Here is a 25,414-nt window from a genome sequence, read left to right as displayed (position 1 = left end):
CCAGGCTCAAAATGAGGCATTTTTGTATTAACTTTCCTTAATTGCACAATGGCCCCTCTAAAAAGTGAAAACTGCACTAATGACTCAGAATAAAAATATCTTCAAAAAATATTTTCTTAAAAACCCCTAAAATAAAATATCTTCAAAAGATATTTACGAAAAGCACCCCAAGAAAAGAAAAAGATTCTGAAAAACTATGCACCCATGCCCCTATGGACACCAGGAGCAACCAGAGTACTTTACTACAAAAGTAAAGATACGTATTTCATGGAAACCACTTAGAATGAAGATACGTGAAGTCAAAAATTAACTCCAAACACAAAAAGTGAGGTTATGCCAACAAAGTGATAAACGGGGAAAAGACAAAATAGGGAAAATGACGAAAAATGAATAGTGTTGAAAAAATAAAAATGTGGAAATGACGTGGTCCTCAAAGGAAGTTGTCAATCCAAAGAAAAGAGTCTCGGAAATCATTCCAGAGCACCTGAGATGATACTAAGTGACGAGAAACCGAACTTAATAAGGAAAAGATGAACGGAAAAAAAATATCCGTGAAAATCTGAAAAAAAAAAAGAAAGGAAGGAAAATGACATGGTCATTACAACCTACCCTCCTTAAAGGGATTTCTTCCCCGAAATCAGGAATAGATGCCAATGCAAAATATGACCCCTTGACGGCCAAAAATGGCAATAATGAACTAGAAATGGAAAATTTGAAAACCAAAATTAACAAATGATTTCAAATTACCATTTGGCCCTTGGCCATACTTCATACATGATTAATGAGACCCTATGAAAGAATAAAAATGGAATTCCCACACCCGATGCAAACATGGTGAAGCAATGACTTATCATTTTTCAGTATTTCCATAATATTTCATGAAGTTAAAAGTTACATAGGATACAAAAAAATAGTCATTGGCCTCCGGCCTCATCTCATACATGTCAAATATATCGTAAAAGGTGTACTTATGTACACGTTACATATATGGAATCAAAGATACAAGTTTTGACATATAAACCTATAAATAGCATTTCTTGCTAACATTTTCATGAAATAACATACTTCAAGTCTACAAGACATCCCAAAGCAAATGCAAAGCCCCAAGTCTTGAATCTTGTACCTGAAAAATGTCCCCACTATGTGGGTGAGTAACATAAAGCTACTCGTAGGAGATGAGCATGCATAGACCTAGCATTTTACAAACTTATTAAGTTGATATAAATCAATTCATACGGTCATGCCACCTAGTGTCAACGTCAAAGGTGAACATCCTAAGCTACCTTAGAGCATTTCTAGCATAAACCGCATCATTCATGCAATTTAACAACATATGAGCTTATAGTGTAACGTAACAAGACATAGGTATTCAAAGTTATCAACTTGGAGCCTAAAATGCTAAAATAACTAAAACGGTTCATGCCACCTAACGTTTATGTTCCAAATGAGTCTAAGGAATCATCCTATGCTACATTGAACAATTAAAACACAAATTACAATTTCAATGCAATTTTAACTAACAATAGAACTTCTAATACAACGCATCAAAGCACAGATTATCAAAGTTAACAACTTGAAATCTAAAATACGGAAACAAGAAGTTATAACAAATTAGTGCTATTAACTTATAATGAAAAGTAAGGTATACAAGTATACTAAGCACATGTATACTACACTTTATTGAAATGTCAAACACCACATCACAAGCTATAAATAATCCATATTAAACAACTTAGAATTGAATGTGAAATCAACGAGTGGCGGAAAGATAAGGACATACGGTCTCAATAACCAAGCAAGCTTATCTCGGGTTACTAGCCCACAAGGTACTACCTAGTGCGCTCTAAACCCGGAATCAAACTGTATATTGGTGCTTTAGGATTATTAGCCCTCAGGGAACCACCCAGGGTGCACTATATGTTGTAGGGGGACCTTTTATCCCCCGTACTAGAGCTATGCCCTAGCCGTAACACATTTCAATGTCTGTGTAAGCTTTCCTAAAATAAACAAGTTGTGAATCAAGGTATAATACATATACATAATATAATAGTCAACTACCATGTATAAACAAGTCAAGTAAAACACACAATATTCATCTTATGTCTTCAAGCTACAATGACATAAGACATGTCAAATGTATAATGTGTATATAAGTAAGTTAAACTATAACTTCTACTCATAGAATACTATAATGTAATCATACAACAAGTTTCAAATTTACAAGTTAAGCATGAAAACAATTTCAATACCTAACTACCTCAATGGAAGCATATAATGAAATTTAATTATATTAAATAATTAAATTCTTAAGATTAGAAAGTAACTCCAAATATTCTAAAATTAATACAAGTCAAAGGTCATGGCAAAGCCTAGTTTAATATCACATTACAAGTTTATTTCTATCTAAATTACAACTAGGTAAATTAAACTTCATACAAAAAAATAATTAAATAAAGTTCTCTACACTCATTCAAATATTTTCCTTTTCATAAATGTTAATGAACATACTAAGGCCTAATTTAATATCCAATTGCAAGTTCATTCCATGCTAGGTATAATCATGTGAATTAAATTCCATACAAGAAAATAATTAAATTCTTAAAGTTATAAAGCAACTCAAAAAGGTCCCAAATTAATACTTGCTAGTAAACAAGTCCTAGTGATTCCAAATATTAAGTTAAAACATAATCAAGCCAATGGAACCATTAAATGGATTTTAATTAATTCTTTTAGTTAAAATCCATAGATTCTAAAACTCAACCAAATGCTTTCAATTTCAAGTATGTCAAGGAACATGCCCAGACCTAATTTAATATCATATCACAAGTTAATTCTAAGTTAGATACAATTAGGTGAATTTAACTTTCATACAAGAAAATTATTAAAATAAAAGTTTCAAAACCTTTTCAAATATTCTCAATTTAATATATAAGGAAGAACATAGCATGCTTATCAACAATATCAAGTTAAAAATCTATTTAAGTGATTAGAACACCTAAAATATAATTACTTAATCTAATTAATTAATTATTACTAGATTTTAAAACAACTCCAAATGCTCTCAAATTCACATATGTAGAAGAACATTCTAAGGCCAAAATAATGCACATCACTTTAGGTTTAGAAATAATGTCAAGTGGATATCATATTTTATAATTTATAAAACCACTAAATACTTATACTATGGAGTATGAAGCGAGTAAGGATCATCCCAAGAGATCTAAACAATTATTGGTTTTCGGAATTGAATTCTACTTTAGTGCTTATGTGATTGCTAAAAAGGGTTTTGTTTGTGATGAAAACTAATTTTAAACTAAATGATTGCAATAAAGAAATAAAGTTAAAGAGATTGGAAAGAGACTTAGGGTGTAGGATTCACCACTAAGCACATTCCCTAACTTACTAACTTTCAACTTATTGCGGAAATAATACTATGTAATCTATATGTGGCTAACAATTGTAATGAAAAGTGTAAACCATCAATTTCAAGCATGAATCAACTATCTAATGACAATTAAACTAAGTGTAGTGCAATTCACTAATTCAAAGCATGATTCATCAATTCAAGTTACAAATTTAACACACATTAATCTAGAGGATATGTAATTGTAACAATAAGTATGGATTTCAAACAATTGTATGGATTGTCTACTTACCTAATAATTAAATTGCAATTAACTAATTTACCTTAAATTAAACTAACCAAACCTGAAATTAAACTATTTAAACTAGACATTAACCTAATTATGTAGTACAACCCATCTAATATAAGCAATTTCCATCAAATTAGAACACAATTACATCAAATTAATATAATGCATAGCCATCACATAATTCAATTCATAAAGAAATCAAGTGTAAAGATCAATTATCATTCAAAAACATATAAGACAATATGAGATTGACAAAGATAATCAATTGAAAGAATTATTATATATATATCAAGGCTATAACAAAAATTATATAAATTAGATCCCCAAAATAGCAAAAGAGAGAAAAGTTAGGTTACATGCTTAGGGTTTATCAAACCCTAAGTTGAAGAATTAGCCGCTCATGGTTGATAGATGCAAGATGTCAACAAGCCCCATCCTTTGATTCATTTGGCTCCTCTTCTTCTTCTCTGAACTTTTCTCAAGAACCCTAACTTTCCTCTTTTTCGTATTTTCTAGAGAGAGTATTGATATATCGATTATAGAAAATAAAAACTTAATAATCAAATAATAAAAAACTCTCCCAACTAGTGGGCATTGGTTTCCTTAAGTATAAGCCTTATTGGAGACCAATAAGTTACAAAATAAGCCCAAAACAAGAAAATCTCGTAACCAAGTAAACATAAATCCCGCAATGCTGCTAGGGGCTGGGGGATCGATCCCCCAAGGGCATTTTTAGTTCTATGAATAGGGGGGGATCGATCCCCCAGAGTTGGAATTTTCTTTTACGCCTTATTTAGCTCCATTTTGACCGCTTTTGAAGAATAAGCACACTATACAAACAATGGGCTGTGACCTCTTTTTGCCATTTTTTGAACATTTTCCGAATGTCTTTGCTTGTCTCCAAAAAGGCTTTAACGAACCGAAATTAGTCCATTTGAACCTTATTGACCTGAAATTGACAAAAACATAAATTAGAACTAAAACATGAAAATAAAATAGATGCAATGACTAAAATACCCTAATTTAGGTGATAAAATATGTAACATTTAAGCACTTATCACTAATTTAATATGATGTTACATTTGGATTTCATGCTAGTTACAACCATTTTAATTAAATCTTCATAAAAGAAAGTAATTAAATAAAAGTTACAATACTTTATCAAATACTCCAATTTTAATATATGTTAATGATCATATCAAGGCCAAATTTAATATTATGCCACAATTCAATTCCAAGCTAAATACATCATTGTAAATTAAATCTCATACAAAGAAATAATTATTACTAAATTTCTAGATTTGATACAAGGCATGCAAACAAGTTGTATAATCATGGCAAACACTCAATACAACACATACATAATCCTAAAATATCCCCTACCTCAATTTGAGATGAAATCTCAAATCCCCACCGAAAGAAAAGTGCTCCGAATCTAACGATACTCCTAGGTTATGTCAGACAACAATGGAAACAACTTTAGCCTTTGAGATACCAAGAAAATTTAAACCTGAACTCGAAACCCGAACTAAAAAATGATCAGAAATGGTTTTTAATAAGGGGAAAAGGTGCAGCTCGCCAAGGCCTACGATAAACGCTAAGGCACTACGACATTTTACACAAGGGAATAAGGTGGAAAAGAAGAAAAGAAGGTGGCAACCCTTTGGGTTACCATGGCTGCTGCTGGCCGGCCAAAGAAGAAGGGAGGAAATGTTTTAATTTTTTTATAACCCCCTATTTATAGTAAAACCCTAAAAGTGCCCCTAAAGGTACCCATTGGGTCCGGAAAAGTGAAATTCGCACAGACAGGATCAAATGGTAAAACATCGTGAATGAAAAAGAACCAAAATGAAAAAAATAAACAATGGAAGAAACAACGTCAAAAATTGAGTCCCGTGCAAGAAGATATGCCCCGAATAAGTTCGTCGGTAATCCGAGCCGAAAACCCTATAACTGGAAAAAACAATCGGAAGGAAATTCTAAGAGTACACGACTCGACAAAAAGTGAAAATGAATCCCGTACGAGGATGCAGGCTCAAAACGAGGTATTTTGCAATAACTTTCGTTAATTGCACGATGGCCGCTACAAAAAAGGATAACTGCAAAACTTCCCAGAATGAAAATGTCTTCCAAAAGATATTTTCTTAAAAACCCCTAATCAAAATATCTCCAAAAGATATATATGAAAAATACCCCAAGAAACATCAATGTTTCTGAAGAATCCTTTCATCCACGCCCCTACGGGAGGAAGAAACAACCAGCAAGTTTTTCTCCAAAAGTAAAGCTATGTGTTACGAGGAAATCAACTACAATGAAAGCTCGTGAAGTCAAAACTCAACTCCGAACACGGAAAGTGAGGTTGTGCCAACAAAGTGACAAATGGGAAAAGGACGAAAAGTGAATAGTGTCTAAAAAATGAAAATGTGTAATATGACTCGATCCTTAAAGGAAGTTGTCAATCCAAAGGAAAGAGTCTTAGAAACCATTTTCGAGGACTCGAGATGACACTAAGTGATGAGTAACTGAACTCAGAAAAGAAAATTCATGGAAAAAATTTATCCGTAAAATTTCAGAAAAAGGAAAGGAAGAAAAATGACCAGGTCATTACATCAGACGACACTTCTCTTCTGAAGATCTTCACCTTCTAAGGTTATGGAAACCCTAAAAGCTGCCACTACAATATGAAAGAATTCTAAATAATACAAGAAAAAAAGGACAATTCTTCTATGGCCTTGTGCCTCCTTTTATAGAAGATTTAAGGTTTAGACGGGCTTTTAGGTCTTTTGATGTATTCTTGCCTATCTTAGATGAAATTCAGACTTGAAAAGGTCCCGCAACCTATAATTCTAATCTGTCATGGAGGGCTCATGCTTTAGAAGCTTAAGCTCGAGCTTTTTAGCACGGGCTCAAGCTTTGGAGGCAGAGCTCGAGCTTTCTAGAACGAGATGGCTCGAGCTTCATGAAATGGTGCTCGAGCATCACTTTTATACTTAACCAAATCTCTTCAACTATTTTCCGAAGCGTCTTTCCCATCAACACTTAGAATATTTTTGGGTTTTTCCTTTTTAACAGTGCTTGATCTTCTCTTCATGGTGCTCGAGCTTTAGGTTTAAAGCTCAAGCTTTTGGCTCATGGCTCAAGCTCTGTAGAATAGTGCTCGATCCCTTTGATCTTGGCACGAGGTCTTCTATGGTTTTTTGAAATCAACTTTTTGAATTCCGATGCCAAAAGGGCTCGAGCTTTTGGGCAAAGGCTCGAGCACCCATAGGTAGAGCTCGAGCTCTAGTTGTCAAGGCTCGAGCGTTTGATATGATCAAAATGATGAAAGAACTTACGGAGGATTTGTATCGGATGTTAGGAAGAAAATGGGTTCTTAATGGCCTATTGGAACCACACCAAGAATTTAAAGAACCTAAAAAAAAATTGGAAAAGAGAAAATTTGGCTCTGATACCATGTTAGAAATAAAGAAAGAATAATATTATATTGTATTAATGTGTGATGTTAATGAATACAAGAGGGATTTATATAGGAGGGGTTATGTGTGGTGAACAAGTTAGCCGTATATGTATTTAGAATTCATTATTTATTCTAACAATATATTGGAACAAGACAACTACTTAGAATTCATTAAAGTTATTGCATAAAGCTTATGCTAAATGATATAAAATAAAATAAAATAAAATAAAAAGAAATTCAATAAAATTCATCAAAACTAACTAAAAATCCATCTTTATTGAATTATGATATAAAAAGTTGTATCGATGCATTTTGGTCACTGTATGTGAGTTCGAAAAAAAATCACAATTGTGATAACCGATTTTATTATGTTACATCGATATTGACCCGAATATGCTACATTGCGTTCGCATCTATGGCCACCACTGTCAACCTTGGATTATAGTCCATTACTTTCATCTCCATGTTTAAAATATTTTGTAATTGTTTTAATCATGTCACTTGGTTTTATTATTATTTTTAGGTTATTATTCAAGGAGGCGATATCCGCACTCCACTTTTCTACACTTGCACTACACTCTTAAAGAAAATGACTCTTCTATTCTTATTTTTTTTATTAATAAATAATAATTACTTTAAAATACCACAATTACCCTTTCAGTTATGGAAAGATATTTTGGTCTTGATTTACCCAAAAAAAAAAAAAAATACAAAGACATATATATTCGTCGGCCTCTCTCCCAATTGACGTTTTGTATCTCCTCCCTCTTTACTTAGGGTTTAGTATTTATCTTTGCAAGTAACGTGGAAGATCTCAAAGATGAAGACATGGTGGAGTTGAACAAAGTAATTGATCTTATTAGCATGGGAAGCATGGAAGAACTATCGAACCTTATGAGCCATTCAACTCCATGGATGCTGATGGTGATGGTAAATTTTTTTTTCTTTTATTTTAGTTTTCGTATTGTGTTCTTTGACTTTAATTTGATTTTTTTTCTTTTGATTTATGTGATTTTAAAGAATTAATTTGGAATGTCTTTGAATCTTGAATTTTACCTTGTTGAGAAGATCCCTAATTATCTTAGTAATAAAATCTCTAAGAAAACTAATTTTGTGAAAAAAAAGGAAAGACAGACATATGGGTATTATATATAATTTTTATACTTTTTGACGTGTTCTAATGTTTAAGCATTTGTGATTCTAATCAAGTTTTTGTTATAAATTATGTTTTAATAATAAACTAAACCACTCCCTAAATTCACTTGCCAAAATTTCCTTCTTATACCAGTGGGAATTATTAGATATAAGAAAAGTAGTGCTACTGTTTTTAATTTTCATTTTCTCCCTATTCATAGGCAGTGGGAATTATTTTTGGACATCGGAATGGTTTGCCCCAATGGTACTCATCTACATCACCCTATTTTAGGGCGTCACTTGTTAATGTGTTTGGATGTCTCACCATGAGTTTGCCTCATTCATTCAATAATAAAAACACAGTCACTACAAGTTTGTGGCAGTTTGTGGCTAGTTTATTTATTTATTTACTTTTCAAGATTACAATATATCTATGAAAATCTGGACAGCTTATTTTAAGAAAGAGAGTTGATACAAGAAAGTCCATTTTAATTGAAGCGTGACATTTAACTACTAATGCTATTCAGCTTTTACTTGAAAAGTGTTAATTAAATATTTTAATTCAGGTCATTTTTAACTAGTGGATCATATGATTGTGCTATTTATAAATTAAATAACGTTTTGAAAAATTTAATAGAGCATAGAATTACAATTCTAGCTTTTGGTTACCTAGCTTTGCATCTTATACGGCACTGGAAGTTCTCACCGACCAAAACATAGAGTTGCAATTCGTAAGTCCATTTATAATTATTATCTAGTCAACCAAATAGAATTTGTGAATTAGCTCATTTAGCAATACGAATAAATAAGTATCTACCTATAAAAAAATAAGAATGAATAATTGTCCAAGTTAAATAAATTTCTTGTGTCACCGGCTAGAATAGTAATAGATTTGCAATGAGTTGTCTTTTGATTATTTTCATAATCATTATTCATTAATTTGGTAAAATTTAAAATTTTTGTTGCGTTTTCAATTGGTTGATTTTTTTATTTATATATTTATACTTTGTGTGTCTGCATAGATTCATTAAATATGTCGTGTTATAGTATTATATTCTCTTAAAACAACGTGATTCTTACTATATGTCGAAAATATTTGGTACAAAATACTGAAGTTTATCTATGATATATTTGATGGCCTTCATGATATGCAAATTTTACAAATAAGAAAAAGAAAGAAGAAATGGGCACCAAAAATCAAGTAATCACACTTGGGTCTAACAACTTACTTTCTGTCCAAGAAAAAGTTTTCAAATAGGGAAGAGATTATTGGTAGTATTCGTAACATAGCAATATCTCAAGGATTTGCCACTACTATTAAAAGGTCCATAAGATATCGTTATGTGATCATTATCTGTGACAGAGGAGGTCAATACCGTAATTCTGACATTTCAATGGAACAAAGGAAAAGGATAACGACATCTTGTTTGATAAATTGTCCATTTGAAATTTGGGGTAAAAGAAAAGATGGATTTTGGAAGGTGGAGTTAAAAAATATGTCGCATAATCATGGACTTTCAATCGATATGTCTAGATGTCCGTTTTGTTGTCGATTTTCAAAAGAAGAGATTATGCAAATTAAGAAAATGACAAAGGCGGGAATACCACCATGACAAATACTTTCATCTCTTCGATAAAGTAATTCAAATCTTTAAGCAATATCTAGAAACTTATACATCACCAAGGCTAAAAACATGAAAGAGAGTTTGGCAGGTTGCACAATGATTCAAGAATTGTTTGAAGAACTAGGTCAAGGTAGTTTTACTTTTGATGTTAAGTGTGACAAGGATAATCATTTAACTCATTTATTTTTTGCACACCCTTCTTCAATTGCATTAACAAAGAATTATCAGTATGTTTTTGTGATGCATTGTACTTATAAGACAAATAGATATTGTTGGTCTTAAAGTTCCTTAAGCATTGGTTTACCTCTTTAATGTCAAAAACCTATGTAACAGTGGCTTCAAAGGGGTTTTTCATTATCAATGATGCTAGAAACATGTCTCAAGGATAGTGTGGTCATTTTCTCATTAGTAACTTATCCTTCACATTTACCTTAATGTTTTCATCACAGTGTGTTTTCATGTTCTTGCTGAAATTGCTGAATTGTGTATGGATTCAGCTCATAAAAATTGTCACAAGAGGTTCCACGGGTAGCACTGTCATTTCTCAATTGTATTCAACATTTACACGTATGTTCAGGATACTGCATTGCACTGGATTGACCTGATTGAATCAACATTGTCATTTATACAATCTCAGGATTTTTATTAGCTAAGAAGTTAAAAATCTATTACAAGGGTATTTTGGTAATTTCTTACTATGCTCATCATTCTGACACGTTTCAGTGGTCCTAAAGTAAGTGAATATGCAAGAATATTGCATTTCTTGGAGGTTAAGTCTTGAGCTGAATGGAGTGTGCAGCATTGTTGTGTGTATGTGTAAATTTCAGTGTGCATAGTGACAAAATTGCTGAGGTGGCCTTCTGTTACTGGCTCTTGCTCTTGAAAATATCAACATTATGCTTTACCAATGATTGGCTTGAGGTGACAGATGTATTCTGTGGGTGTATGAAGTTCTGTGCACTTTGTGATTCCATATATATATGCTGTTATAGCCATTTTAGGGCTTAAGCCTTATGAATGTGGAGTGACATTGAGCTGCAGCCTGAATTATCCCGAGAGCCTTGATTGAACAAGCTTTTCTGAAGGTTTTGGTGATGATTCAAGTCAGAAAAACCCACTAATTCGAGCTATGTGATTGTTGTAGCAGAGAAAATGCTGCTACTGTTGTTTTTCACCACTGCAAGGGCTGAATTGAGTATTGGATTTTAGTTCCAAGGTGTTGAGGTCTTTTCTAAGAGTTGACACAGGTATAAATCACCTTTATACACTTGCTCAGTACTGAGTTATTGTTGAAATCATGCTGAAATAAAAAATGGACAGTGAGTTCATCTGTTTTACTTAATTTACTGAGATATTCTCGGATTCAAGCACTGATTGGTTATACCTTGCTATATTATAAGATTTTAATCTTCTAACAAGTGTATTTTGATGAATCTAGTATGTTGAAGTTGGTTTTGTGATAGAATAATGATCTGCTGTAATTTTCAGTATTCAACCCTTAGTCATAAAACAGTGTTTTTGCTAAAACAAGGGTTGTCTTGGTTCTATTTGTTTATCTTATGCTATACTTCAGTGATTAAAAGTTATGAACATGAGTACCACAGTGAATAAAGACTGAGTATGATGCTATTGAATGAATCTCGAGCAAAAATTCCCATTTTACCCCTCAAGATCTAAATGCTGAAAACTGATGTTATGAAGTGGTAATTTGGTATTCTGAGTTGTCAGCCTTATTTCAATTGAAGAAAGAACTTGTGTTTACTGTTTTACATTTGCTATAATGTATTTGATGAGCTTAGAGAGCTTGTTTGGTCCTGGCCGGGTTGCCTAGGACAGGGGGAGTGTGTGTATACACTTTGTTGAGCTAGTGTGTGAAAGCTAGTGTTTACTTCTGATACAAGGGTGTGTACGGAGAGTGAGATAGCTGAGTGTGTAACAGCTTACTTATAACTAGTGGATGCTTGCATTGGCTGAGGCCAAGACCCAAGGTATTCCCTAATTAAGAGGGTTTCCTTGTAAAACCTGTTGCATTGCTTTCTTTACTTGTTTAAATTTAACTTTCAGTTTTATTAGAAAAAGATTTCATCAATTCACCCCCCCTCTTGGTCCAACAATTGGTATCAGAGCTCTGGTTTGCTGTGTAGGGTTCTAATAAGCCTACAGCTGTTCTTTGCAAATGATGAAGGCCAAGTTACAAACAAAGCTCCAGGGTTTAGTGGTGTGAACTATAATTCATGGAAAATTAGAATGGAGGCATTTTTAATGTCTCATTCTTATGATGTCTGGTATGCTGCTATGCATGGTATTGTTATTTTTAGTCCTGAAAATCCTACTGAAGCTGACAAAGTTGCTATTGCTAATGATGGTAAAGCTAAACATGTCCTTTATTGTGCTTTGAAGCAACAAGAATTTACCAGAGTTAAGAATTGTAAAACAGCTAAGGAGATGTGGGACTCTCTTCAAGCTGCTCATGAAGGAAGCACTGTTATCAAAGAAAACAAAATTTGACTTTTCAAAGTTCAGTATGAAGCTTGTAAGATGGAAGAAAGAGAAACTATGGCTGATTACTTGTTCAGGATCAATGACATTGTAAATAATATGAAATCTCTTGGTGAAGACATTAAGGACTCTGATGTTTGCAAGAAGATACTTAGATCACTTACACCTAGATTTAATGCAAAAGTTACAATCCTTGAGGACAAAGACTTATCTCGAATGAAGATTGATGAACTTCAAGCCTCCCTCACTGCCTAAGAAATGAGAATTGGTGTTCCAAATTTCAAAGAAGAGAAGCTGCTCTAAAAGCCAAAGAAGTTATAGAGGAATCTGAACCTAAATCTAAAGAAGATGATCTAGAAGAAGATGAAGTGGCCTATTTGTCAAAGAAATTCAAGAAGTTCAGGTTTAAGAAGAAAAATCAGTCTCAAAACCTAACCTGTTATGGTTGTCGTAAGCCTGGTCATTATGTCTCGAATTGTCCATCTTCCAAAGGGCAACATCAGAAAAAGAATGAAGGAGGAAACTTTAAAATAAACTTTGGAAAGAAGGCTTTTATTTCTAATTAGGACTCTATACCTGAAGAAGACAAAACTGAAGAACCACATGAAGATGAGTGCTTGTTCATGGCTACTCTTGAAACCTCACAAGCTGTATCAAAAGTTGAAGAAGACAGGGACTCAGAAATAGAAGAAATACTTGAGGAATGTGAAAGACTTGCTGTTAAGTGCAATCAATAGAAATCTCAGATAAAGACACTTAATTCAGAACTACAAAAATCCAAACAACTTCTTGTAAACCACTTCAGGCTTAAACTGTCAACTTTGTGTTCAGTTGCCCTAGTCTTCTCAAGCCTGCTGAAGTCTTAATACAACACACAATGGTCTACTAAAAGGTGCAGAGAAGAACTCTCATTAATTTTTGAAGAAAGATCTTTAAAGAAGGCTAAAATTTGGAAGCAATCCACTAAGCAAATTGGAAAGACTGGTATTGGTTATGTTTGTGACACAGCAACCAAGTTTAAACAAAACCACTCAGTGTTTGTCAAGACCTCCTCTGGTGAAGTTTATGCAAGATTTCCAAATTTAAAACCCATGAGATCAAAATATGATGTACTTGACAACACCTACAGCAATCTGAAGCTGAATGAAAATGACTTTATCACATCATCCATCAGAAATTTCAAAGTCACCAAGATGTATATGAAGAAATCTAACTTAGCTCAAGTTCAGAAAGTCAAAGATAAAGGATTTTTTGTGAAGTCCAAGATGATGTGGATACCTAAAAGAATAAATGCAGCGAGTATGTTGGTATATACAGCTTTCAAAGCCTGTAACACCAATGACAAATGGTATATTGATAGTGGCTGCTCAAGGCACATGACAGGTGATGGTTCCAAGTTTGTATCTCTGAAAAACTTTGATGGAGGAAATGTTATCTTTGGAGATAACCAAAAGGCCAAGATAATTGGAACTGGGACTGTGAATAAATCTGAAGAATTGCCTGAGATCAAAGAGGTTTTACTTGTTGAAGGCCTCAAACATAATCTTGTAAGTGTAAGTCAGTTGTGTGACAGTGGGAAGAATGTGTGTTTTGATAAAGAGAAGTGTAATGCTGTTGACATTGAATCAGAAAAGGTTCTGTTCTCAGCTTATAGATCTTTTAGAAATGTGTACACAGTCTATGAAGAAGCCACTCAATGTAACTTAACCACTCTAGATAAAGCTATACTATGGCATAAGAGACTAGGTCATCATCACTCAAGAAATCTAATCAAAATTCTGAAGCTGAAGGCTGTGAAAGGTTTCCTTGATCTAAAATTCAGTGATAATAATCTCTGCGAAGCTTGTCAACAAGGAAAACAAACAAAAGTAGCATTCCTTTCTAAAGAGATCAACACCTCCAGAGCTCTTGATTTGATTCACATGGATCTCTGTGGTCCTACCAGAACTACAAGCATTGGTGGAAGTAAGTATTTTATGCTACTCATTAATGATTTCAGTAGAATGGTGTGGGTTTATTTTCTAAAAGAGAAATCTGATGCTATTACACATTTTATTAAGTTTGTTAATCTGGTTGAAAATGAAAGAGATTGCACTGTAAAGCGACTAAGGTCTGATTTTGGCTCTGAATTTACAATGAGAGAGTTTGAAAGCTATTGTGATGTAAAGGGTATCAAGAAAGAATTTTAAATTGTTGCAACTCCTCAACATAATGGAATAGTGGAAAGGAAAAACAGGGCTGTGCAGGAAATGGGGAGAACTTTGTTGCTTGAAAAAGGTCTTGCAAAAGGTTTTTAGGCTGAAGCTGTCAGTACTACAGTATACATCATCAACAGGGTGCTTCTTAGACCTAATTCAACTAAGACTCCATTTGAACTATGGTATGGAAGGCCTGCAACAGTTCATTACTTTAAGGTATTTGGCAGCAGATGTTTTATTCTAAATCATACAGATAACCTAGGGAAATTTGACTCTAAGGCTGATGAAGGTATATTCTTGGGTTACTCTATCAAAAGTAAGGCTTACAGATGTTACAATCTCAGATCCTCTAAAGTTGTTGAATCAATCCATGTTAAATTTGATGAAAGTCCTCAATCCAGTATCAATGATAACAGTTGTTCAATACCTGGATCAACAGAAGCTAGTCCTTCTCATTCAGTTAAAAAGTTAAATGAAGCTGCTCAATCTTCTTCAGGGTTTGATAATCAAAGGGAAACTATCTATCCAGTACTGCAGAAACAAGTCCAAGCTGAAAATATCATTAGTTCACCTCAGGCTGGTGTTTAAACAAGACACAAGAAAAGGCTCACTAAATTAGAAGCTAAAGATGGAGAAGAGTACAGTCATTTTGCCATGTTATATTCCATTGAACCAAAGTCTTACAATGATGCTCAGAAAAGTGCAGATTGGATAGCAACTATGCAAGAAGAACTTGATCAGATTCACAAAAATGATACTTGGACTTTAATTCCTAGACCTACATCTAAAAATGTCATTGGTTCCAAGTGGATTTACAGGAACAAGTTGGATGAGAAAGGGTCTGTTATTAGAAACAAATCAAGTCTAGTCTGCAAAGGTTACTCTCAACAAACAGGAATTGATTATGATGAAACTTTTGCACCAGTTGCTAGGTTGGAATCCATTAGAATGCTTTTGTCATTTTTTTGCCACAAACAAGTCAAAGTCTATCAAATGGATGTAAAGTCTGCATTTTTGAATGGAGACTTAAAATAAGAAGTTTATTTGGAACAACCTGAGGGTTTTAAAGATCTCAAGCATCCTTCTTATGTATTCAAACTGAACAAAGCTTTGTATAGTCTCAAACAAGCTCCCAGAGCTTGGTATGAAAAATTACATCACTTCTTAGTTAAGCAAGGCTTTCACAGAGGAAAAGTTGACATCACTCTTTATGTCAAAAATCAACAAGATCAGTTTCTTATACTTTAAATCTATGTTGATGACATTATGTTCTGTGGTTCAGATACCTTTTTAGCATTAAAGTTTGCAAATTTAATGAAAACCACATTTGAAATGTCACTCTTGGGACCACTCAGATACTTTCTATGCCTGAAAATCCATCAAAATTCTACAGGGATCTTCATTTCTCAACAAAAATATGCATCTGAGCTGCTCAAAAAGTTTCATATGATTGATTGCAAACCTGTTTCCACTTCTTTATATCCTACTACCAAGCTCTCTCTTGAGTGTACCACATAATTAGTTCCTTCTACACTTTATAGGTCTATCATTGGAAGTCTCTTGTACCTCACAGCTTCAAGACCAGATATTATGTACTCTATGGGACTAGAAGCAAGATTTCAGAGCAATCCCAGAATCTCTCATCTTCAGCCTGTTAAAAGGATTCTTATATATGTCAAAGGAACTATCTCCTATGATTTGCATTACATTGATTCTGATGCGACCCGAGCGTGTGCACAAAATAATGCACAACACTTTAGGACACTTTAGGTTTAGAAATAATGTCAAGTGGGCATCATATTTTAAAATTTATAAAACCACTAAACACTTATACTATGTAGTATGAAGCGAGTAGGGATCGAACCCAAGGGATTGAACACGTGTTGGGATTAAACTTGATTTTAGTGCTAATGAGATTGCACAAGAGAGAGAGAGAAAGATAGAAAGAGAAAAAGATTTTTGGTGAAGTGATTAAACTAGAGTTAAATCGAAAACATGGAAATAGAAATGACAATGCAAGTAAATTAAATTAAATTAAACTAAGAATTAAAGAGATATGAAGAGAGTCTTAGGGTTAGGATTCACCACTAAGCTCATGCAATTAATCATATGCTTTCAATTAATGGGAAATTCATTAGTGTAATTATAGATGTGGTCACGTTATCATCACAAATCACAATTGTAAGCATAGATTATCAACATCAAGAATGAATCGTTTACCTAATGACAATTAAACTAAACTGTAGAACCCATTCAAGACTACGTCATAACCCACCATACACATTCACAAATGTATTCGATAAAAGCACACATCAATCAAGAGGATAATACTAATTGTAATTAGAAGTATGGATTAACATAATCAAGCACAAATTGTCTACTTTACTATAATTACCTAATGACAATAAGCTAATTTGTAGAACAACCCATCAAGATTAAGCCTTTATCTATCAAATTAATTTACAATTGTATAACTAAGTCTCATGCTATGGCCATCACTAAACACAACTAAAAGAAGTATCTAGTGTAGAGTATAATTCTAAATCAATCACACATAGACATGCAATTTTTATATAGAATCAATGGAAGAATTAATTTTCAAACATCTAATGAAGAATAAAATCCCTAATTAATCATATATAGACATACAATCAACTTGGAGATTTCAATGGAAGAATTAATTAATACAAGCCCTAATTTGTCAAATCAAGCATGTATATATAAATAAATCACAAGGCCAAATATTTAATTACAACTTAATAATTCCCCAAGAAAATAAAAACAAAGGTTTAGGTTACATGAACTTAGGACTCATCCAAGCCCTAAGTGAAGAACTAGCTCATGGAGAAGATGATCATGGTGTCAACAAGCTCCATCTCCATCTTTTGGCTCCTTCTTCTTCTTCCTTCAATTGTAGACAAAGCCTCTGTAAAAATGTTCTTCAAACCCTAGCTTTTCCTTTTTCCCCAGAGAGAACGTGATATCCCGGTATAGAAAAATAATATCGTAGTAATTAAAACTTAATAATAAAATAATAAAACTCTCTCCTAAATAAAATAAAAACTAACCCTAAACTAATGGCTCACTGGGCCTTAAATAATAACCCTATTAAAGCCCAATAGTTCACAAAATAAGCCCAAACAATAAGAAAATCCTATAATGTTACCAAGTCCTGGGGGATCGATCCCCCACCCTGGGGGATCGATCCCCCCAGAGTTGGAAATTTCCTTTAAGCCTTATTTAGCTCCATTTTGGCTTCGGGCTAATTGATTTGCTTCTTCATCTTTGGGAACATCATCAAAGGCCCGAGATTGACCGCTTTCGAATAATAAACACACTATACGAGCAATGGGCTACGACCTCTTTTTGTCATTTTCTGAACTTTTTCTGAATATATTTGCTTGACTCCAAAAAGGCTTTAATGGACTGTTCTTAGCTCATTTTAACTTTATTGCCCTGAAATACACATAAACATAAATTAGGACTAAAACATGAAATTAAGATAGATGCAAAGACTGGAATACCCTAACTTAGGTGCTGAAATGTGCAACATTTAAGCACTTATCACACCCCCAAATTTAAATATTGCTAGTCCCTAGCAATGAACTAAAGCATGGAAATGAAACAAACATATATACAACTATGAACTAATAAAGCAAATAAAGATAACACCACTTTCGTAGGGATCACGATTGCATTTAGCATATGCAACAAGCCTTTTAAACCCCTAGGTTACCCCTAGTGGACGAGTGAAGTGTCGTGTGGGTTTCCAGAAATGGTACCCACAAATATCAAAAGCTCTTTCTTACATGAGAAGCAACGACACATATTAAACAAGTGTTGAAAGTAGACTACCTCAAATATGCAAATTTCTGCCATTTCTAAGCTATTATCAACATTTCAACATTATGTAAGCAAAAATGGTCCTCCACACATCAATTAATTAATTATGCAAATTGAATCAATTCTATCATCCTTTTTGAGTGAACCAGCATCAAAATGTGTTGCTATCCTAGCAAATTAAAGTAATGGCGTAGCCTTACCCTCAAACTAGCATACAAATATAGTACCAATCCTCAAGACATTGAATGAACCTTATTATTCAATCAAACATTCTTTTTTTTTTTTTATTGATTTCATTTTTTTTTATTTTTTATTTTTTTATTTTTTTTTTTATGTATGACAATATGCAATGTCCAAGTTCATTAAGCTCTCTAATCACCCCATGTAACAAGCGTTGAGCCAACGACTCCCAAACCAGATGTTCTTAGGGTGTTAAGTGTAAAGACACTCCTAAGGGCATAATGACTCGGAATGGTTAGGTTACGAACTCAAACTAATCATACATCTTACATTCTTCCCTTGTCTTCCTTTTTAATCAGTTAACATGTTAAAATAATGCAGTTTGTTTTTTTTTTTATTTTTTTTTTTATTTTTATTCCTCACTTTTGGTGAGCGCTTTTATTTCTTTTCTTTGCAAGGTCATTTTATCAAGAATGAAAACTTTCAAAGCATACTAGCTCAATTGGGATAAACCAAGATAATAATCAACTAAGCATGTACCCCACAAATTGAATGCTAGTGTGCGCAAGTGCAAGTGTAGAATTCTAGAATCAACTTTTAAAGCATTTTCAACCAACAAGATGATGTGTACCACAAAAGCAAATATGATGTCAAAAACTAAAATTTACCCCTAAATGGCATCCTAGAGCATGCAAGAAGTATTAGACTCTAACAACTTATTTTTTAAAGGCACTATGCTTCAAAAGTTCGAAATCATTGCCAAATATATCTCAAATCTCAATCATGCATTTAAAGCTCAACTTAAAGTAGAATATAACAAGGCTACCTTACCCCCAAACTTAAACTGCACATTGTCCTCAATGTGCAATGAGAACAATGGAAGAAATGAAAAGAGTATACCGTGATGGCAAAAGTTTATGACGCCGGGCAATGATCCATGATGAAAGAGGTCTCCCCCAAACTTGGATACAAAAACCTACCGAAAAAGCCACACTAGCAACTCACACCAAATATCAAATGGGATAAGTAAAGCATGCATTCCAAAACAATATAGAATAAGATGTAAAGAGATATGATATCAAGCCCTTTATAAAAGATAAAAACAGTTATATCCAAGCATAAGGGCATACCAGTAACACATATTTTTTATTTTTTGTGATATGTTTTTTTTTTTTAATTTCAAGAATAGGATTAATCTCCTAGTGTTTTTTTTTTTAATTTTTTTTTTTTTTAACACAAAGAAAAATATTCCAAACTAAAAAGAAAAAATATATACTAAACTAAAAAGAAAAATATATATATACTAAAATAATATATATATATATATATATATATAATAATAATAATAATAATAAACAAATAATAATAAATGGAAATAAAATCAAGAATTTTTTTTATTTTTAAGAAACAAATAAAAAAGAACATGTATATATAACCTACAAAACAAAATAAATAAATAAAAAAAATAAATTGGGCTAACTTTAACGTCTCTAACAAGACGGAATGCTACTAGGAATTTTTTTTTTATTTTTTTAATTTAAAATAAATCAATTCAAATTTTTTTTTTATTTTAAAAAAATATATATCAATGAAATTGTTTTTTTTTTTTTTTTAAAAAAAGAAAACATCGATGCAATTTTTTATTTATTTAAAAAAAACAACAATTCAAATTTTTTTTTTGTTTATGTATTTTTTTTATTTAATTAATTTTTTAGTATTATTTATTTATTTATATTTAATAATAATAATATTATTTGTTATTTAATTTTGTTTTTTTATAGTTATTTAATTTTTTTCTTTTCTTTTTCTTTTTTCTTTTTTTTATTATTTATTTAAATTTTTTTTTTTTTTTTTTTAAGAAATCACAAGCTCGCCGGAGAAGACAACCGGCAGAGCTGGGTAAACCGGCCAAGAAGCAGACAAGCCGCGTTCGTCGGAGAAAGAACAGCCGCGATCGTGATCAAAAGCTCGCCGGAAGACCTTGAGAGCAAGCATGGCCGGTGACTGAAGAAGAACCAGCCACGAATCGCCGGAAAGACGAACCAGATGCGACCAGAAAGAACCCAGCCTTGATCGCCTGAAAACGAACAGCCGTGATCGCGATTCAGCCGTGAACTCAACCGGGAAAAAAAAAAAAAACCAGCTGCCGGAAACGCCGGAAAGATGAAGCCACGATCGCCGGAGAGAACAACCCAGATCCGATGCCGGAAAAACGAACAATTGCAAGGGCGAGTCTCAAACGGCGCCGGAATTTAAGCCAAGCCGGAATAGCCGGAAGAACAACAATCCAGCCGGAATCGCTGGAGGAAAACTCAGTCAAAGTTGCCGGCAGAACAACAATCCAACCGGAATCGCTGCACCAGTCCAGACGCGTTGCCGAAAGACCCAGTTGCGATGCTTGAAAAACGATGACCCAAATCAAATCGGTGCACCCACTTCCCCAATCACACCCAACTGAAACCCATGGCGCCGCCGAAGACGAACTCAGAACAATAGCGCCGGAATTTGAAGCCTTTTATGCCGCGGCAGAGAAGAACGAACCGTGAGGGTTGGATGATGAAATTGGGTTTAGAGATTTTTGGGGGAAGAAGCAGAATTTCAAGGAACAGAGACGAGGAATGTATTCGTGGTTTCAAGGGCTAAGGGGCGATCGATCCGCTTTGACGGGAGATCGATAATTTTAAGCAAAAAAATGTCTCCTTCACTATTTAATGCAAAGGGAGAAATATAAGTAAAATGGGATCGATCCTTTAGACGGGAACAATCCACTTGATTTATTTTTTTTTATTATTCTTTGTCAAGAAAATGGGATCGATCTCCTACCCATTTTGAGGATCGATCTTTTTTTTTTTTTTAAATTTTATTTTATTTTTTATTTTTTTTAAAGCAAAACTAAAAAGAATATATTCACTAAAATAAAATATAGATAAAATAAAATAAAGTAAATTAAATACACCAAACTGAAATATACATAAAAATAATAATAATAAAATCAAATACCCTACACTACCCATTATAAACAAAAAAAATTATTTTGTTTTTTTTTTCTAAAAGCAGAATTGTACAATAAATAAAATAAAGTAAAAGAAGAAAATAAAATAAAATTTTACTTAGACGAAGATGTACGAGATAAAATAAAGAGAAATGAGGGAGAAGTAAAGTCGGGAAACTCTACGAAAAACTAGTGTTTAACGTCTCTAGCAAGACGTTGTTGCGGCTCACTAGTCGAAAGAATCAAAAACCGGATATGAGACATCCTCATTGATCCGTTTATCTATTTTCCCCAATGGATATTCTCTCACAACAATGAATACATCTCCTAAAAGAATGATTTGGAAAGAAATGGTGGAAGATGTAATTTGTTCCCTTTCATCCACGGTCTTGAAAATAAAGTCCATCATGATCGGCCTTGCTCTTGGCAAGGTAATGTCTTTCAAAGACTCGGTTGGATTATTAAGAAACTCAATCTCTTCATTCTTTTTGTCAACTTCCACATTGATCACTTTCTCCTCCTTCACTAAGGTCGCCTCAATGACTTCATGCTCAATATTACAAGGACTATCCTCATAAATTGGATTGGCCATTAGTGAACTTACAACTTTTTCCTCTTTTTGATAAGAAATAGTACTTGCGATTGGAGGAAGAGGTTCTTTTGAGTTTTTCCATGGCGGGAAGTCTAAGATGGCCACGGAGTCCATTAGAGAATTCACTTCATATATAGAGCTTTCAATGTCAAATGCATCCATATTGAAGTGAGAGAGGCATGCCTCAAGAGGATCTTCAGAAAGAATAGAATGAATGGAAGGAATAGCTTCTTCAACAAATTTATCCAAGATATTCACCATGAAACACTCGCCTTCATTGATAGGATGTTGGCTCGTGTTGAACACATTAAGCTTAACCATCATATTGCCAAAAGATATGTCTATAATGCCGGACCTACAATTGATTGTCGCATTAGCAGTGGCAAGGAATGGTCTTCCTAAGATTATTGGAATGTTAGTGGTAGGATTGGGAACCGGCTCAGTGTCAAGCACAACAAAATCAACCGGGAAATAGAATTTGAAAACTTTGATGAGGATGTCCTCAATAATTCCCTTTGGTTGTTTTGTAGACCTATCGGCGAGTTGAATAACTACCAAAGTTGGCTTAAGGTTTCCCAAACCTAATTGAAGATACACGGAGTAAGGAATAACATTAACACTAGCCCCTAAGTCAAGAAGAGCCCTTTTGACCTCATGGTTCCCTATGGTACAAGAGATGGTTGGCGCGCCGGGGTCTTTGAACTTAGGTGGGGTGTTAAGCTTAATGATAGAGCTCACTTGCTCCGTGAGAAACACTTTTTTTGGGCTTGGTCCCTTGTTCTTCCGCTTTTGAGTACACAAGTCCTTCAAGAACTTGGCATATGGTGGAATTTGTTGAATAGCATCAAGAAGAGGAAGGTTGATTTTAACTTGTTTAAAAACTTCCATCATGTCATGGATTTTTCAATCTTGCCTCGAAAATGGAGTCAAGTTTAAAACTTGAGGAAATGGAGTTTTTGGCTCATAAGGCTTCTCTAAATGGGAGGAAGATGATGATGATGGAATTTGCTCCTTAATGTGACCATTTGTCCCTAGTGAAGTAGGAATGGAATTGGGAATGGTAAATGGGCTAACACTTGGTTGCACCGGAACACTAACTTCACTAGGTCTCTTAACTTTGTTATCAATTTTTCTCCCACTCCTCAAGGTGGAAATGGAGTATGCCTTTTGGTTAAGTTTGGGTTGAATAGGCCCTTTCCCTTTCATTGTTTGAACCATTTGCCCAATTTGGGCTTCAAGTTTTGCAATTGATTGGAATGCGAATAAAACACTTGATTTTCCTTTCGAAGATCACCCAAAGCTTCTAAAACCTTATCCTCAAAAGTGGGATTTCTAGGAGGCTCTTGAGGTGGATGAGAAAAAGATTGATGATTTGAAGAATGAGAATTGGAGAATTGATTCACATTTGGAAGAGGATAAGATGGAGAATGGTATGCTTGAGACTTTGCATTTTGAAGGTGGGGCGGTACATACTTTTCTTGAGAATTTTTATGAAGAGGAGGAATGATACCTCATCCTTGATTTCTCCAAGAGAAGTGAGGATCACTCCATCCGAAATTGTAGGAGTTAGAATTTGGATTACTTTCCGGATGAATGAAAACAGCATTGACTTGTTCTTGATACTCACTCGGAAAAACTTGTCCAAGAGGACAATTGGAAGTATTGTGAGTATAACTAGAGTAAGTCATGTACATCACACTTTGAGAATGGAAAGAGTTGGATGATTGAATTGCCGGGTTTTGGCTCGAAAGAAATTTATTAAACCTTTGAGTAAGGTTTTTGACTTCGGTGGCAATTTCCATGGAACTCTCCATTTGAGAAAGACTGGAGGTTTTCTTCCCTCCTTCATTCAAATTTTGGCCAAATCGGGACGATGAAGAATGATGCATTGAATTTTCGCTCATGCGATCAAAAAGATGCCACACATCGTCTTCATTTTTGTCCAAATAGGCTCCTCCACATGAAGCATCAACAATACCTTTTTGGGTATCGGATAAGCTTTCATAGAAGTAACGAACTAATTGCCACTTTGGAATGTCGTGATGTGGACACTTCCGTAGCAAATCGTTCAAACGCTCCCATACTTCATGTAAAGGTTCTCCCTCATTTTGGGAGAATTCACGGATAGAAGCTCTCATAGCATCGGTTCTACTTGCGGGGTAAAATTTTTTTAGGAATTCATATTGTAGTTGATCCCAAGATGTGATGGAATTCGCCCTCAAGTTGTTGAACCAATATTTAGCCTTTTTCCGAAGAGTGAAAGGGAAAAGCTTCATTTTTAAGACTTCTTCCGGAAGGTCCGTGATTTTCACGGTTGAACAAACTTCCAAAAACTCATCTAAATGTTTATGTGGTTCTTCATTGCTCACCCCATAGAAAATGGGGCACATTTGGATGGTTGCGGGCTTGATTTCATAATGGGTTGCCCGAAAGTTTGGCAACCTGATGCATGTTGGTGCATTGTATTCATTTGGAGTGTAGTGATCCCGAAGAGATAATTTAGGATTTGGGGGATAAACTACATGATCTTGCGGATGGATTTGTATTATTGGAGGTTGTTGCATTTGATTGGGTTGTGGAAACACATTAGGATGTGGAATTCTCAAGGGTGGATGCACACCTTGAGGTGGATGCCCATTAAGAGGGTGATACTCACCTAGATTATCCATATGCCCTAGATTTTAGAATTAGTTTTCCATTAAATGTGGGATAATCAAGAATGGGAAGAATTCTCCAAGAAACAACAAACCACAACAACAATCAACAATAATTCATTACTTCCACATACGATGGTCCCATACTCCCATGTTATATCAATACACAAAATTAAATTGCCTCCACACGGGCCGATGTTTTCTATCAAGAAAGCAATAGCCTCCTTTTGGGCTTATGCTTGGACAAGAATTTTTTAAAAAATGTGATAGCCTCGATAAGGGCTATCTCGCAAGCATGTAGAGAATTGAACAATTATAGTAAAAGAAATTCAAGAAAGCTCACGAAAGTCCCTAGCAACAATGTCACAATGGTGCCAAGATCCAATGCTTACTCCTCTTCTTTTCAAGTACCTAATATAACAAGAAGAATTAGTAAGAAAATAGTAATTTAAAGAAAACAATCAAATTAGCCCTAATGCCTAATTTAATTCCAACTAAACCGTCAATCCCCGGCAATGGCGCAAAAATTATAATGCGACCCGAGCGTGTGCACGAAATAATGCACAACACTTTAGGTTAAGAAAAAA

Source organism: Cornus florida, unplaced genomic scaffold, assembly GCF_030987335.1.
Source record: "Cornus florida cultivar Cherokee Brave unplaced genomic scaffold, ASM3098733v1 CherokeeBrave_3.0.0_Hap2_Chr01, whole genome shotgun sequence".
Taxonomy (NCBI): domain Eukaryota; kingdom Viridiplantae; phylum Streptophyta; class Magnoliopsida; order Cornales; family Cornaceae; genus Cornus; species Cornus florida.
Note: the sequence above shows the minus strand (reverse complement) of the source record.